This window comes from Apodemus sylvaticus, chromosome 19 (assembly GCF_947179515.1).
Source record: "Apodemus sylvaticus chromosome 19, mApoSyl1.1, whole genome shotgun sequence".
In the NCBI taxonomy this organism is placed as follows: Eukaryota; Metazoa; Chordata; class Mammalia; order Rodentia; family Muridae; genus Apodemus; species Apodemus sylvaticus.
Window position 1 is genome coordinate 66,190,920 of NC_067490.1, and position 16,835 is coordinate 66,207,754.

The window sequence follows — 16,835 nt, forward strand, 5'->3', positions numbered from 1 at the left end:
CCACAAGTTTATCCCCACACCAATTTCCTTATAAAATGACATGGTGAGTAGATTATAACTTCTGTATCAGGAAATAAGTAAATGAAGTACCATAATTAAATGAATATATTGTCAAGAAAGCATACATTTACTTTACATTGATATCAGTATCATGCTATATGTTTTGCATGTGTGTGGTTTATTTTAGGATGTAGTGACTTATGATGATGTGCATGTGAACTTCACTGCAGAAGAATGGAATTTACTTGATCCTTCCCAGAAGAATCTCTACAAAGATGTGATGCTGGAGACCTACTGGAACCTCACCGTTATAAGTAAGACTGTGAATTTACTTTTGATTTTCAAAATAAGGGACAAATGTTTCTGGGTTATGGATGATCTTCTTTATTGTAGTTGAGAATGAAGAAGATTGAGCTGAATAAAGCAGGTTTATTGCTGTCAAATTCACAATCCCTTGAACTTTACCTAATTTCCTATACTATAACATTCCTTTTCTGGAACTGTGCTTTAGGTTCCTTTTGGGAAGATCATCATATTAAATAACAAGGTCAAATTTCTCGAAGTCTTGAAAGGTAATTTTCATGTGCAAACTAGTACAAATAGGCCTCTGTTGAAATTTTAATATATTCTGGAAGCTCTAAAGAAAAGCACTAGTGTTAAATTTCAGTCCTTTAAGTGTAGGTATGATTATAATATTCTCTCAAAACCATGCACAGCATTGTTGGTTATCTGATTCATGTTTTCAAGGCATTCCCTTAATAAAGAAGACAAAGAAACAATGCCTTTAGAGATAACTTTATTTGATTTTTAGCTCCATTGCTGCTCTGTGGTGAATATTTCAATGCATATAGTCTCATAATATTGAGATGGTACAAATTTAATAGGGATAAATGTATGACCAAAACTCAGGAATATACTAATAGCTCATGGTAAAGTTGATGATATTCATATTCTTGTAGTGACATTGGTAAGTTTATTGAGAGGTCAGTTTATGAGAATCTTTAGTGTTGTCATAGAGAAACCTTAATCCATATATCAAACGTCTATGAAGAACAAAAGTCAAACAGTGCGAATGCAATATGTGGGAAACCTTTCATTTGTTCTTCTTTTAATAGGAATATCATGTGTCACAATGAATTATAGCCTCATGAGCATAGGGATAATGACATGTTCAATTTAATTTGTTTCTATCCAAAAATAATGAGAGAATATGTAGGATTCTGCATTTGGCAAATTTTCTGAATATGATAGAAGTTTGCAATAATTTGGTTTTCTAATTTTATGGCAAACTTACTGAAACTCACACTGTAGAAAATTGTTTTGGGTACTAGAATTTGGAATATCTTTTCTTTCTCTGGTTTCACATCAAATGTGGTATTATTTACAATTCAGGAAATATTATGAATTCAAAGAGTGTTATAAAGCTCTTGTGCTGTTTCTTTTTTCTTCAATTGGAAGTACAATGGGAAGTATATTTCTTCATAGGGAAATCCCACATAAAAACAGATGTTATAAATATGAGCCATGCAATATCTATCACAGGTATCTTCATTAACCCATCATTCAGGATAACTCTAGGAACATATGATGTAATAAAACCTTAAGATCAGAAGCTTCAATACCATTAAACCAAATTCTAAACTTAATTCCTACTAATAAAACGATTGATCAGGGCAATGAATGTAGTAAAGATTTCACATGTGTCAATTATTATTGCAGGCATGTAAAAAGTCATAGTGGAGAGAAACCCTACAAACATATCAAAGTGGTAAAGCCTTTGCAAGATCCAGTCATCTTCAATATCAAAAAAGTATACATACCATAGAGAAACCTTATAAATGTAATCAATGTGGTAAAACCTTTGCAAGACCCTGTGATCTACAATATCATAAAAGAACACATACTGGAGAGAAACCTTATGAATGTAATCACTGTGGTAAAACCTTTTCATATCACAGTAATCTACAAAGACATAAAAGAACACATACTGGAGAAAAACATTATGAATGTAATCAATGTGGTAAAGCCTTTACAAGACGCAGTCATCTCCAGGATCATAAAAGAATACATACTGGAGAGAAACCTTATGAATGTACTCAATGTGCTAAAGCCTTTGCATGGCTGAATGCTTTCCAGTATCATAAAAGAACACATACTGGAGAGAAACCTTATGAATGTACTCAATGTGGTAAAGCCTTTGCACGGCTGAATGCTTTCCAATATCATAAAAGAACACATACTGGAGAGAAACCGTATGAATGTAATCAATGTGGAAAAGCCTTTGCACGGCTGAATGCTTTCCAGTATCATAAAAGAACACATACTAGAGAGAAACCATATGAATGTAATCAATGTGGAAAAGCCTTTGCACGGCTGAATGCTTTCCAATATCATAAAAGAACACATACTGGAGAGAAACCTTATGAATGTAATCAATGTGGTAAAGCCTTTGCAGGTCACAATAGTCTCAAAAAACATAAAAGAAGACATACCGGAGAGAAACCTTATAAATGTAATCAAAGTGGTAAAGTATATTCACAAGGGAGAAATCTCCAAATTCTATGTGCTGGAGAGAAGCCTAAGGTTCAAAATGCAAGGCATCATCAGGAAGTTGAATGAAGGCAAATTGTGTGATCAGGGATATTCAATGGTATTAAAGGAATGGTTATATTAGGGCTTGAATCCATCTAGCTAAACATATGGATGCAGTTGTATAAATGTGAACTGTTTCATGTTAACAATTATTATTACCAGGTTATTGTTTTCATGTGAAGATATGAAGATAAAAATATGTGTCAAACTGAGAAGGGTTGGATCTTGATTGTTATTCTGGGTTTTCAATTTAAGATCTAAAATTAAAAGTTTAGTTCTAGGCATGGTGATTTTTATCCCAGCATTCAGGAGCCAGAGCCCTGCAGATCTCTGAGTTCAAGGTTAATCTACTGAGCAAGTTTTAGGACTTCAAATATTAGGCAGTGAAGTTTTTGAAAAATATAAAGTGGGTGATGTGGACCATGTTTTAGTCACTTCAAGCGGCAGAACTCAACAGCTTTTTCTATGTGGCTCTGGATTTAGAGGCAAGAATAGAACGGGCTAGTGAGTCAATTAATGCTCAATAGCTATAGTTCAAGAATTAGAGGTGATGGAGAAGAAATCAGCATCACTGAGGTAAAATATACTGGGAAGTGCTTTCTGAGTGACAAAGAATGTGTGCTCCAGAGATCAAGATAAGACCTATTGGTGCAGGTGGACTTGGTCATGTGTCAGAATCACCAGGTTGTACTGGTTTTGAATGCATGAAGTTGTCATGCAAAGCAGGTGAGGCTTGGCTCCATTGAGAAGGCATAAGGGAGACTATTGATCAAGCCGTTTTGCAGCAGAGGAACTCGACATTGTGAAGATGCAAGTACCATGGGATGAGCAACAACAACAGAATGAGCAGGAGAGTGGAGCCAAACAGATCTAAGAGTGACAATGAGCGCAGATCTGGAGAAGGGTCCCAATTTCTTTGGATGATCAGAGAAAATCGTATGTGGATCCCAGACATAGAAAAAAGCTGTGATATTGAAGTTATCTTGGAGACACCAAAATTTTGAGATATTAGAACTGTATAATAGCAGCAAAATTGCTTTCAGGGAATATAACCACTCAAAGAGAAAAATTCTACTGCATTGAACAAAGAAGAAAAGAGTTGGAGATATGAAGAACACTGTCAGAACACTGACAACAGATATGGAGATGCAGAACTTGGAGATTGCTCAGATGACTTGGGTTTTATTTAGATCCACTCTTTCCCCAAGCTGCCTTTAGGAATGGTGAAGTATATACTGTGAATTTGTGGGTATAGGAGGTGCTTTTATGTTTTTGAATGTGATTACATGGTAGGGTTAATTTTAGAAGAATCTTTGACCTCTGGACTCTTAACATTTTTTAGACTGGTATAGAGGATGGGGACTTTTGAGATCCAATACACTCATATGTTTGAACAATCCTATCGGGCCAGGCAGTGGAATGTAGTAATTTAAATATGCCATGCTAAGTCAGTGGCATTATGCAGTGGTGTGGCCTTGTGGAAGAAGGTGCATCACTGTGGGGTTGGGCTTTGAAATAAATACTAGTGATAAAGAGATCCTCCTATTAGGTCCCTAGAAGACAGTCTTTTCATGGGTGCCTTTGGATAAAGATGCAGAACTCTCAGTCTCCAGCATCATGTCTTTCATCATTCCTGCCATTCTTCCTGCTATGATAAAAATGGAATAAAACTTTGAAATGGTAATCCAGGCCCAATCAAATGGTTGCTTTTTATAGGAGTTGCCTTGTTCATTATGACATTTCATAGCAGTGGACACAATATGATAGAAAGCTTGTGAGTACATTTAAAGTGTTTAAGACGTTGCACAATTCTGTGTTCTTAATAAAAAAGTATGTGCTAGAGAGAAACCTCATGAAAGTGTTTAGTATAATGAAAGCCTTGTAACCCCTTTAGTCTTCATCATTATGAAACCATTCATACTGTAGAGAAATTATGTGAATATCAGCAATGTTGTAAATCCTTTATGTTATGGAATCCCACTGAATTCCAACACAATTCAAACACCAGGACAATGAAAATGATAAGAATATTTTGTAGTCAAATCGTTACTAATAAATCCAGACTAGAAAAAATTATTTAGAAAATTCTCTGAATAAACCCATCCTTTCCCCACCCTGACCCAGAAACTGATATAGATTTCAAACCTAAAATCACAACCATCCATGCTAAGTAACAGCTATATTTCCTACCAATCTGGATTTTTTTCTCTTGTTACTCTGGGTAAAATGATACAGAATGTCGCATTTATGGTCTAACCTATCACAACCACTGGTTATGTTGTAGTTAGGAACAGGAATATATTTTGAGGAATAAAACATGAATAACAGGAATTATGGTTAGGAAAAGTCATTATGCTTCAGGGACAAAACAAATGATGAAAGCTTGATAGATATTGTTAAGTCCACAGGTTCCCTAAGACCTGGGACTTGAAATTTGTTTCACTCATGGTTAAATGTAGGTTGGCAACAAAAAGGCAGTCCTTAGAGCAAGATTCTTTTCCTTGTTCCCAACATTTGTATATCATAGTCATCTTTGAATATATAACAGTAAACATATTGAAGAGGAATCTTATAAATATAATCAATGTGATACAACATTTTCACAACAGTTATCTATAAATGCATTAAAAATACATCCTGGACAGAATACGATGAATATGAAATTTGGTAAAGAGAACCTTTGGATGGAGAAGTAGTATTAAAAGCCGTAAGAAAATGTCATAATGCAGAGAAACCACATAAACATAGTCAATATATTAAAGTATTGTTCTTTCAAGTATAATTATACAAGAGTAACATATTTTGCATGTAATTATGCGTTTAAATCCTTTGCATAACATTGTAGATTTTTAGAAACTTCAAGAATACCAAAAGTAATCTGTGACTAAAAATATTTTTGTACGATATTAACAGCACACCTTTATGGAGTTACTCAAGGTTATTTATTATGTAGAGAAAATATGTGACAAGTGTAAATAATCAATTCATATTTTATGATATTTATTTTATTTGCATTTGCAAACTCATTTTTACATACAAATGTCACTGATTTTTATTTTTTTTTTATAGTTAATCATGTATCCACCAGCTTTTCTGACAGTGCTCATCAGCTCTAGGCATTGCCTTAGTGGAGTTTTGGTTCACTTATGCAAACTATTGTATCATCTTCAAAGAAAGATAATTTTATTTCTGTCTTTTTAATTTATATTACCTATGTCTTCTTCAGTTTTATTGCTCTAGCTAAACTTGAGTAGAATAATGTAGAGAGAATGGACCACCTTGTCTAGTTTGGGAATTAGAAGAATTAATTTGAGTTCTCTCCAGCTAATTTAATGTTGGCTATATGCTTGCTACAAAGTGACATTTTTATGTTTAGGCATTTCCATTGTATCCTTAATCTCTCCATGAATTTTATTATAAAGTGATGTTGAGTAATGTCAAAGAATTTTACATCATCTCATGAGATGTTCAATTCTTGTATTTTCTTACACTTTAATCCTAGTATGTTGAACCATCACTGTGTTTTATGAATCATGCCTTCCTCATTGATCATGGCAGATGATCTTTTGATGTGTTTTGTATTTTATCTTATTTGTTTAGTCCGTTAAGTGTTTTTGCATCTCTTGTTCTAAGGATAATTGGTCTGTAATTCTCTTTTTTGCTTAGTCTTTCCTGACTAGATATGAGTAATCACAGGTTCAGAAAATAAATTAAGTAACATTTCTTTTGTTTCTGTAGTGTTGAATACACTGAGAAGTATTCTTGTTAAGTCCTTTTTGAATGTCTGGTAGGATTCTACTCTAAACTCATAGTCATGGGCTCATATTGGAGACATAATTTTAATGAAGATTTTATTTATATTATTATTATTATTATAGTTTCATTGAGTTTTTGTAAGTGGAAACTGTTGAGGGAATTATCCATATATTTTAGAATTCCCAATTTGGGGGAGTACACGCTTTTTAAAACTATGTGCTTACAATGTTTACATTTCTTCATTGTCTGTTATTTTGTCTCCATTTCATTTTAGGTTTCATTTATTTGGATATTTTCTATCTTTTAATAAGGTTTTGTGCATCTTGTCTAATAAAAGGTTCAAAAGACCAACTCCGTGTTTCATTAATTCTTCTTCTCTTTCTATTTTATTGGTTTCAGTCTCCACAGCAAGAATTTCATGATTTCTCTTCTTTGTTTTCATTGCTTCCTCAATTCTTTATGTTGTAGCTTTTTAATCGTCCTGTTAATTTACCAGCATAAAAGCTCTCAAATCTTTTTCATGTTGGCATTTGGTGCTGTGAACTTTCTTCTTAGCTCCACTTTCATTTTCTTTGTGTTCTATGAGATTGTGCGTGTTGCATATTCATTTTCAGTGAACTCTAGAAAGTCTCTAATTTCTTCCTTTATTTCTGAGTAGTCCCATTTTCTGTCATAAAATTAGTTTTTAGTCAGTTAGCTGTCCTCCCTCATCTCTGAGACATCAATAGTTTTTTGGCAAAGATCACATCTTTTATCTAATCAGAAAGTGTACAGTCTCCTGAGTCTGTTGCAATCAAGGAGATGAAGAGCCCAAACTCTAGTGGCCACCCACTGGGATGTCTTACTGGTCTTTGGGATGGAATTTAGTCCTTTCCCATCAGAAGGCTTCTCTCCTTATAAATGGCCCCATGGATATGAGAGGTAGCAATGGCACACCAGCCCTCTGTGTCTCGTCTTTTCTCATCTCTAGTGCCTTTTTCAGAGCTACCAGGTCAACTTTCTGGGCTGACATTCCTGTCAGGTGTGGTCCTGTACGTGTGACCTTGGTATTTGACACCACTGCTGCCCCAGCATACCTCTGTCCATCCTGAATGAGGATGTTGCCACTGGTGAACCCTGTTATCCCTGCATCTATCTGAGCAGATCTATATAGAGGTCTCGCGAGTGAGGTCAGGGTCCAGCAGCAGGGCAGCTGAGAAGTTATCCTGGGGGAATTCAATGAGTCATTCTGCCATCATCTTTAACCAGGTCGATTGGTCATCCATAATCGATCAACAATCTGAAATGAACACAATTGGGGACTGATCGTCTATTAGTCAGTATTCAATCAGGGACCAATCAATCATCCCCTGTGAGGCCCATTGCCCAGCAGCCAATCAGTCACTTGAATGATGATTGATAACAGACTGCCAGTCGACGACCAGCCAGTCATGAGCTGACAATCTGCCAATCGATGATCAATAAATAGTAAACAATTCGTTGAAAATTAAAAAATGATCAATATTCAACACATGATTAATCGATTGACAAATAATCAACAATCAATATAATTAAACAAGTGAAAATTACTCAATTACTTTGTTCTTCAGTGGACCAAAAACTGACTCTATTGATTACTTATTGGTTGTGAACTGTGGCCTCCTGACTGCCTATAGGTAGATTGATAAATTAATTGGTGGCACATTGGCAATTGGCAAATACCAGGACCCCTGGTCTGAGTATGCATTCCCCAGGTCTACAAAGGTCACCTGAAGTTGGCAGAGTAAGGCTATTTTTTTAGTAGAGTTTTAAATAGTATGAATTTTTCAGGGCAAATAAGAAGTCCTACATTTTTGTTTTGTTTCTCTTTCCACTGTGAAGTCATTTATAAACTGATGAAGAGACTCTATCTGTAGGTTTTAGTAAGACAGAATGTTGAACTTTATCAAAAATAAAAAAAAAAAAGCTGGTGGGTTTCCATTTTGCATTTAGGGTTACCCTAGTCTTGTGATGGGGGCACTTTTGATTTTCAGGGCCCCCTTACGTCCTTTTTAGTCATCACTTATGGTCTTCTGATTTGGCCTTGGCTGCCAACAGGATCTTCGCCAGGTCTCCAGTCTGTTGCTTCTGTCCTCCCATCTGCATCTCCTCTGCAATCTGTCCTCCATTAAATACTCTCTTTGCCACTCTCCTTAAATCTCTTAGACAACACTTTCCCAACTACTCCACCCTCTGGGGCTTTGTCTTCATAGCTGGTGTTCCCTGATTGAAAAAAACTCAAGCCACTGCTGCCTTTGCTTCTGTTGATTCAGGGTCCATGGGTGTGTATTGTTAAAAATGTCTCCATGACGCTGTCTAGGGCTTTTATTTTCTCACTGCCTAATATCACACACTCTGGCCAAATTTGTTGGCAATCTTGTGGCCACTGTGAGACCTTCCACAGAGATGGACTGTGTACAAAATGCCTCCTCTTACCTTCGATGGTGTTACAATCCCAGTCTGGGGTAGTTTGGGTAAAGCAAGCATATTGGGGGGACTCCCTCGTGGGGCCAGTAACTAGCTCCCTTGCCTCTTCTGTGTTGAAAGGAACCTGGAAAATATGGTAGACATAGACTGTCTCACATTAATACATCGATTAAGTCAAAGTCACTTCATCAAGTCACCTCATCAAAGTCACTAGGCAAGGTTACCCCTTAAACACACATTTTCAAAGTCATCTTGTTCTGAGAAACACAAATGCAGCACACAAAAACACAAATAAAACCTACCCTCTCTAAAATAGATACAAGAAACAATCAGAAAGTGGCACTCATGAGAAAGACCTCTCCCCAAACACAAACCATTTTTTCTTTACATCAGGCAGACATGAGAAATAACCAGGAAGTGGTGCACACCCATAAGAAAAGAACCAGTGTGGTGGGTGTCTCTTGGCTGCCCTGAGCCCAGGAAAAATTAATGAATTTGCATGAATCATTTAATTTGAATAAATTTGCATATATTAGTAGCTTTTGCTAAATGTTTGTGGTGTGTGTGAGCATGTGTGTAACGCTGGGTTATGACGGTGAGCAAGGGGCAAGAAGTGAATTGATGATTGGTCAATAATCAACAATTGACCAATTGATAATCAATACCTAGTCAAAAAAATCAATGATCAATAACCAATAATCAATCGATTGATAATCAATACCTAATTGATGATCAGCAGATCTTCACGTATTTCAGATTGAGTCTCAGGATTCCCCCCTGGTCCTGCCATAGCCACAGCTCCCAGATATGTCTTTACTCACTGAAAACTGCCACAGATACAAAATCAAGGCCTCGTTCCCAGAAGGATGTGACACTGTGTAGAAAGGCCCAACCAGACACAAAATTCAACCACAACCATGAAAATACTCAGCTTGCAATAACACAACCAACCAGCAGGTGGCGGTCACAGAAAACGAATGTGGCACCACTAAGCCCTGGATGGAAAGGATACAGCCCGCAGTAACAAGGACCGACCAGCAGGTGGAGCTCATGCACACATTAATTGTTACAGAAAGTGTATATATTTGCATATATATGCAACATATATTGGTTTGTGTATATATTTGCATATATATATATATATATATATATATATATATATATATATATATATAGAGAGAGAGAGAGAGAGAGAGAGAGAGACTGTAAAATTGCATATATTTATCTTCTGATGGTCACATAGCAGTAAAATAACTCTTAAATACATTCTGCTGTACTTGAATATCAGGGTCTTGATCAGCCACCATCAAAGAGTTTTCCTTCTGTAATAGATCTGATCAAATTCAAAACCCATAGGCAGACAATTTTTAGGATGTGAAAGAATTTTGAACACACATTCATAACTGAGATGTCTCCATAAAATCCCTTTCCTTAGGACTCAGGATATATTGGGGAAGTAAAGGTAGAAGTATTATCCGTGCCAGAGGGGATTGAGAACATGGAAAACAGGATTTCTAAAACAAGACAGATAGATGCACATGTGAAATTACAGAGACCGTGGCAGCACGCACAGGGCCTGCATGGCTCTGTTCAAGATAGGGTCTCAGTATTGAGAGGGGAACTGCACCCCCATTCCAATCCGGTTGACATCCATTTACATAAATCAATATTAATTGTTTCTACAATATAAAATGCTCTGTGAAATGAAGGATGACACCGTACTTTGGCGTCTATCCCATGAAGTTGAGGATGACATCCTATGTGTAGAAATCACTTTCTGGAAACATAATGGCCGCCAGATGAATGAAAAAGGAGACATTAAAGTTCCTGTCTATATTAAAAATATTTTAACACACTTGCGTTCAGGTGTGGTTTACAAGAATCTCTTTTCTCACGTACGGGTCATGGTTTTCCGGGTCACCTGGAAGGAAAGCCGAGCTGGGAACAGGGCAACGGGAGAAACATGGAGGCAAGACGAGATTTCCTGCTCCAGACACAAAGTTTCATGGGTGACTGAGAATCTAGAGTTTGGGGGCGAGACCCTTCCCCTCCAGGTTCGAGAGACATGGTGGGTGGGCGTCGGCTGCACTGCCCCACAATGCTCGGCGACAAGCGGCCTGCTGAGTTCAGGAAACTGCAGATCTGGAGGAGCAATGAACTTCTCCTTTTTCCATGCGCTCCGCCCCAGGTTGGGGAGGCCTGGGGGAAACTGAGGCCTGGAAATTCCTGCTAAGAAGGCTGAGGGTGAGGGTGTGGTCTCTGAGACGCTCCCCCATCTTCCCCTTCCCCTCCCCATCTCCTCTCTCTATCTCTCTGGGTTTCTGTCTCTCTATCTCTGTCTCTCTCTCTCTCTGTCTCTCCCCCTTTCCTTCTCCCTCCCTCTCCCTGCCTTTTACCCCAGTCACTCCTCCCCTCCCCACACCCTAAAAACACTCTACTCCACCCCACACCTGTCCTATGGTCTGCGCCTAGATGGACGGGACTCTGTGTAGACATGCCACATTCTGAGCCCCGCCCACCTCCCCTGTCACTGACGCCCACAATGACGTCCAGTCTCACTGAACCCCGCCCCATCCCCTATAAGTGATGCCCACAATGATGCCCAGTAGTGCTGAGCCCCGCCCAGCTACCCTGTCAGTGATGCCCACAATGACACCCAGTAGTGCTGAGTCTCGCCCACCTCCCCTGTCAGTGATGCCCACAACGAGGCCGATGCACTCTGAAGCCAGCCCACCGCCCTTTTCAGTGACGCCCACAATGGCACCCAGTAGTGCTGAGTCCCGCCCACCTCCCCTGTCAGTGACGTTTACAATGAGGCCTATGCGTGCTGAACCCAGCCCACTGCCCTTTACAGTGACGCCCACAATGAAACCCAGTAGTGCTGAGCCCCGCCCACCTCCCCTGTCAGTGACGCCCACAATCATGAGGGTTCTATCACTTTCCTGGAACTCCATGCTCTGTCCACAACCTTAAATGGTTGTTTGTGGTGAAGGCGATGTGTGGACACAGGGGATGGGTCCCCTCGCATCCAGTGCACGCACTGAATATGTGCGGTTTTACCTAAAGTGTCACCACAGCAGGCGCCTTCCAGATATTTAGTGAATATCTGCGGAGACAGGCCATGCCTCCTGTCAGATTTTAGTTTGTATATAATATTTATATACATAATATTTATATATATACTATTTACATTTAATATATAATGTTTGTATATATAGTATTTTTATATAATTTGTATATATAATATTTATATATAATATTTATATAGATTTTATTTTGTATGCTAATAAAATATTTAAATAGGCACAATTTAAATAGGGGCAGGAGACTGTCACTTTTTAAGGCATATATATATATATATATATATATATATATATATATACAAAAATGTATATTTGAATAAATATGTAAATTATATATATATAATAAATCTTTAAAATAAAAAAGAATGTATCAAAGTTGTGGTGCAGAGGTCTTGCAGAAGCCATGCCTTATGCTAAATAAAGCTCTTAAAAATAATGTATATATTTACATATTTATTTAAATACACATTTATGTGTTTATGTATTTCTGTATTTTATATATATATTTATATATTTTATATTTTAAATAAATGATATATAAAAACATGAAATACAAATATATATAAATATAGAATATATTTTTCTAAAAAATATAAATATAAAAATATATAAGCAATTTCAAATAAATATTTAAAATAAAAAAAAACTGTATAAAAGTTGTGGTGGGGAGATCTTACAGAAGCCATGCATTATGCTAAACAAAGCTCTTAAGAATTGCATATATATTTACATATTTATTCATATATTCATGTATGTATTTATGTATTATATATATTTATACTCTTTATTTATTATTTATTTAACTATAATTATGAAATATAAATATATATTCATATTTATATATTTATATAAATATATAGTTACATAAATATAAAATATATTTTATAAAAACTTAAATATAAAAATATATGTCTTTTGGAATAAATCTTTAAAATGAAAAAAGTATTTATATAAATTATGATGGAGGTTTTGCAGAAGCCATTTCTTAGATAAAGTAAAGCTCTTAAGTATAGCATCTTGTGATCTACTTACAGAGGGAAAATGGAAAGAAATTCGAGACTTCTACGAAGCCAGCAGAAACTATCAAACAATAGGACAAACTTGGGGGGGGGTCTCATAAACAATGGTTCAAAAGGAGAATACACCATATCTCAAGAACGTTACTGCCCAAGCCTACAGTGGCCTTAGGACTGACAACCGCAGCCCCACATGGTGGACAGAGTTGGGTTCTGAGGATCTAAAATGTCCTGAAGGTCCTGGCCGCAGACCATTACCAGCTCTCCCTAGCATATTCCTGGCTTTAGAAAAAGAGCTCTATTTTATTCTCAGTATTTTGGGGCCTCAGGAAAAGCTCCCGAGGCCTCGGCCCCAACCTGCTCTTGGCTCTGCCAAGTATGTTCCTGGGTTTGAAAAGAACTATTTCATACTACATACATGAAGACCTTATGGAAAGACATACTGGATAAGGCTAGTTCTTCATACAATAGTCTCTCTCTCTCTCTCTCTCTGTCTCTCTGTCTCTGTCTCTGTCTCTCTCTCTTTCTGTGTGTGTGTGTGTGTGTGTGTGGGTGTGTCTCTCTCTCTCCCAAAAAACTCTCTCAATTGTTTTCTTCACTTACATTACAAATGTCGCCCAACTATCCTGTTCCACCTCCCAGCATTCTTTACCCCATTCCCCCTCCGCTTTTACTTTGAGAGTGGCTCCATCACCCCACCTCCACTCCTGCTATCCATGCTCCCAGAAACACCTCACATCTGCCATTCTCCTTGATGGCATCAAGTCTCTACAGGATTAGGTGTGTAGTCTCCCACTGAGTACACACAATGCAGTCCTCTGCTATATATGTTCCTGGGGCCATGCACCCGTCCATACATGCTCTGTGGTGGATTGCTTAGTCTCTGTGAGCTCCCAGGGATCTGGGTTACTAGACACTGTTGGTTGTCTTAAGGGATTGGCATCTCTCAGAGCCTCTTCATTCCTTCCCCTAAGTCTTCCCCTAACTCTGACCTGAGTCCAATGATTAGCTGTAAGTATTTGCATCTCTATCAGTTGTTGTTAGAGCCTTTCAGAAGACAGTCATGCTCAGCTCCTGACTGCGAGTGCATAGGTGTTGTTCCCTCTCAAATGGCTGTCAGATAGTGTAGTCTTTCCACTGAGGCAGAACTGTGCTTTTCCCAATTAGAAAATGGGCACTTGAGGCACACCAGGCCTCAATGATGGTTATGATGTTGCAATGACTCATGGAAATGCTTATTACAGTCCTGATTTTTGCTATGAGCATGAGCCAAGAAAATGGACATTTATGCTGGACATTACAGTTGCCTCACCTATTATGGTTTGCAGCCATATATCTAGACAAACCTGGGGAACAAATATGTGAATTCTAGCATCCTAGTCTCTAGCTAGCCGGCCTGCTTAGCGCACTACTCATCTGTGGGGTGTTTTTGAGGCAGTCGCTATCAACTACAATGCTACTTAGAAATGTAACTATTTCCTAAGCTTGCTAAGTCCTTTATATTATAAATTCTACTCTTCTACATCACAGGTTAATATGTCAGTGCTCCCCAATATATGAGACACTTTTTAACAGCTCTACGAAATTGACTGCATGTGGATCTTACACATAAGTAGTAAATGCTGAGGGCAGAACTTGTATAAGAATCAAGAGAAACTAGAGCTGTCCAAGTTTGTCATCCTGCCCATGACATTTCTACAAGCAAGCCCCTGGTCCAAATGTTTTGACCAGATTCAGTCCTGGTAGTGAGGTTATTCAGAGGTCACCACCTGATGTACCAAATGAGGAGCACCACAAGGAACCTCAAGGATGGCCACATCTGGCTACATGTGACTGATGCTTCCCATCCAGCACCAGAGAGGACCCACCACCCCAGCTCCAGTGCTCACCCACTTTCTCCTCTTCATGGAGATAGACCCTGTGCTCAACATGTGTCAAAAATCGAACTTTCTTGAGGTCAGCACACAGCAGCCAAGAACATTATTCAAAGCAGGACAGAGAGTCATTCAAGCTGGTTAAGCTAAAACAAACTTCAACAAGGCACTAGGAAGAACCTCACTGTTAGTCTGATTTGCAGGTCTGCTTGGTGTCCTTGATTGGACAGTGAGTCTTACCTGTCCACAAGGTTAGAGTGTGCTTCCAGTCCTGTGCTGGAACTTTCTTATATCTCAGGTCAAGTTTGCACTCCCATAGCATTTGTGCCTGTCCTCCAAGAACCTCATCCATCTGCAATAGCACCCAGCCCTGGAGGAGGACACACCATTGCAACTGAGGCTGTGAGGGGTTGTTCAGCTTCTTTCTCTTCCTCTTTGTGGGCAGTGATCCTGCACTCATCATGACCTGACTTCATAGCTTGTTTAATTCCACACAGCATGTTCCCTTCTTCTTTCTGATATCTAGGGGGATAACCTGTTACTTGACTTCCACTGGAGGTATAAAGCTGGCCCATCAGAAGAAGAAGCCCAGTTAAGAGCCCAGGCTCTTAACATTAAAGAGGGATTTTAGGAAACATGTCCTTGCTATGTGGCTTCATACAATTCCCTTCTACTAGATGATACATATGAATAAAACCTGGGAGAAAACCAGGAAACAGATGACAAACAATGTAGAACACTACTTATAGTCAGCACATCTTTCTTAATGGCAAGGTGGGGAACAAACCCATAGTTGTGTTAGCACAGATACTCTAGATCAAAATATCTCATAGAGAGGGTGATTATTTCTGTGAATGTAGAAAGAAGATTTATTATAATGTCTCAGAGACAGTTGTCCTCTTCTAATAATGGCTGTCTGCCAAGGCCAAGGGAAACTTCAAAATCAAGGACTTATCTTCCAGCGAAAGGGAGGTGCAATTTTCCTGAGCCCAGCATGAAGCCATAAATGAAACCTCTTGTTTCCTAAAGTCACTGCTTATAGTTAATAGCCTGGCCACCCTTCCCCTTGTGAGACAGATTGATATCTTCAGTGCACCTGAGGAATAGACTATGCAACTTATTAACCTTGATTACAGGAAGAAGAAGGCAAGTGGTCTGAGGAAAGCTGAAGCAAGGTCTGAATTTAGGTCCGGTCAAGTACAGGCTCATTGCTAACAAGGAGAGTAGCAGGCAGCTGAATAGCCTGAGGTGGAATAGTGGGGTCCTTCCATAGGGCTACTTGGTGTGAAAGTCCTCTTTCAAGGCAGGGCACAAATGCTAAGAGAGTGCAACCCCACTCCTAACATCTGTAAAAATTTTTACCCTGGACTAGAGGCAAAATTTAACTGTAAGGAGTGGTAAGGCTTACTGGCCAATCTAGAACTCAAGCCAGACCTGCCATTCAAAGAAAGAGGCGGAATCTTCCGGGTACCTTTCTTCAAGTTCCCTGTGGCTTTGCAGACCAGGATAGTTCACTGTTTCCTGATCTGAGCTCTGCTGTTCTGTGTTGTGCTGTGAGTTGACCTCGGGGAAGCCCTGAAATCTGAACATGGTAAGCACAATATATCTTCCCACAATGGGGAGGAACAGGTGGCTGATCAGAGGGTGCTGAGGTGCAGGCTTCTATCAGTGGTTGGATGGGAAACATCAGTTAGATGTGACTACCTGTGCGGTTTCTATTGATGCTTCTTACTTGCTAAATAAGATGGTGACCTCTGAATAACATTACTATCAAGGCTGAATCTTTCCAAATCATTTGTACGATTAGTTTGCTTGTAGAAGCATCATGGATGCTTTTCTTGATTCTGAAGGATATGTCCAAAACATTTTGTGTTTTACACTACACATTGAGAGGGCAGGTATGAAACTAATAGGACTATTTTAACCTATGATTTGTTTTTGTTTCATTTTTTATTGCTGTATTCATATTTCTTTACATGTATAGTGTTTTGGATATTTTGTGGCAAGGAAACTTTTTTTGTTTCAATCTATTTGGTATTTTGAATGCTTCATGTACCTTAATAGGAATC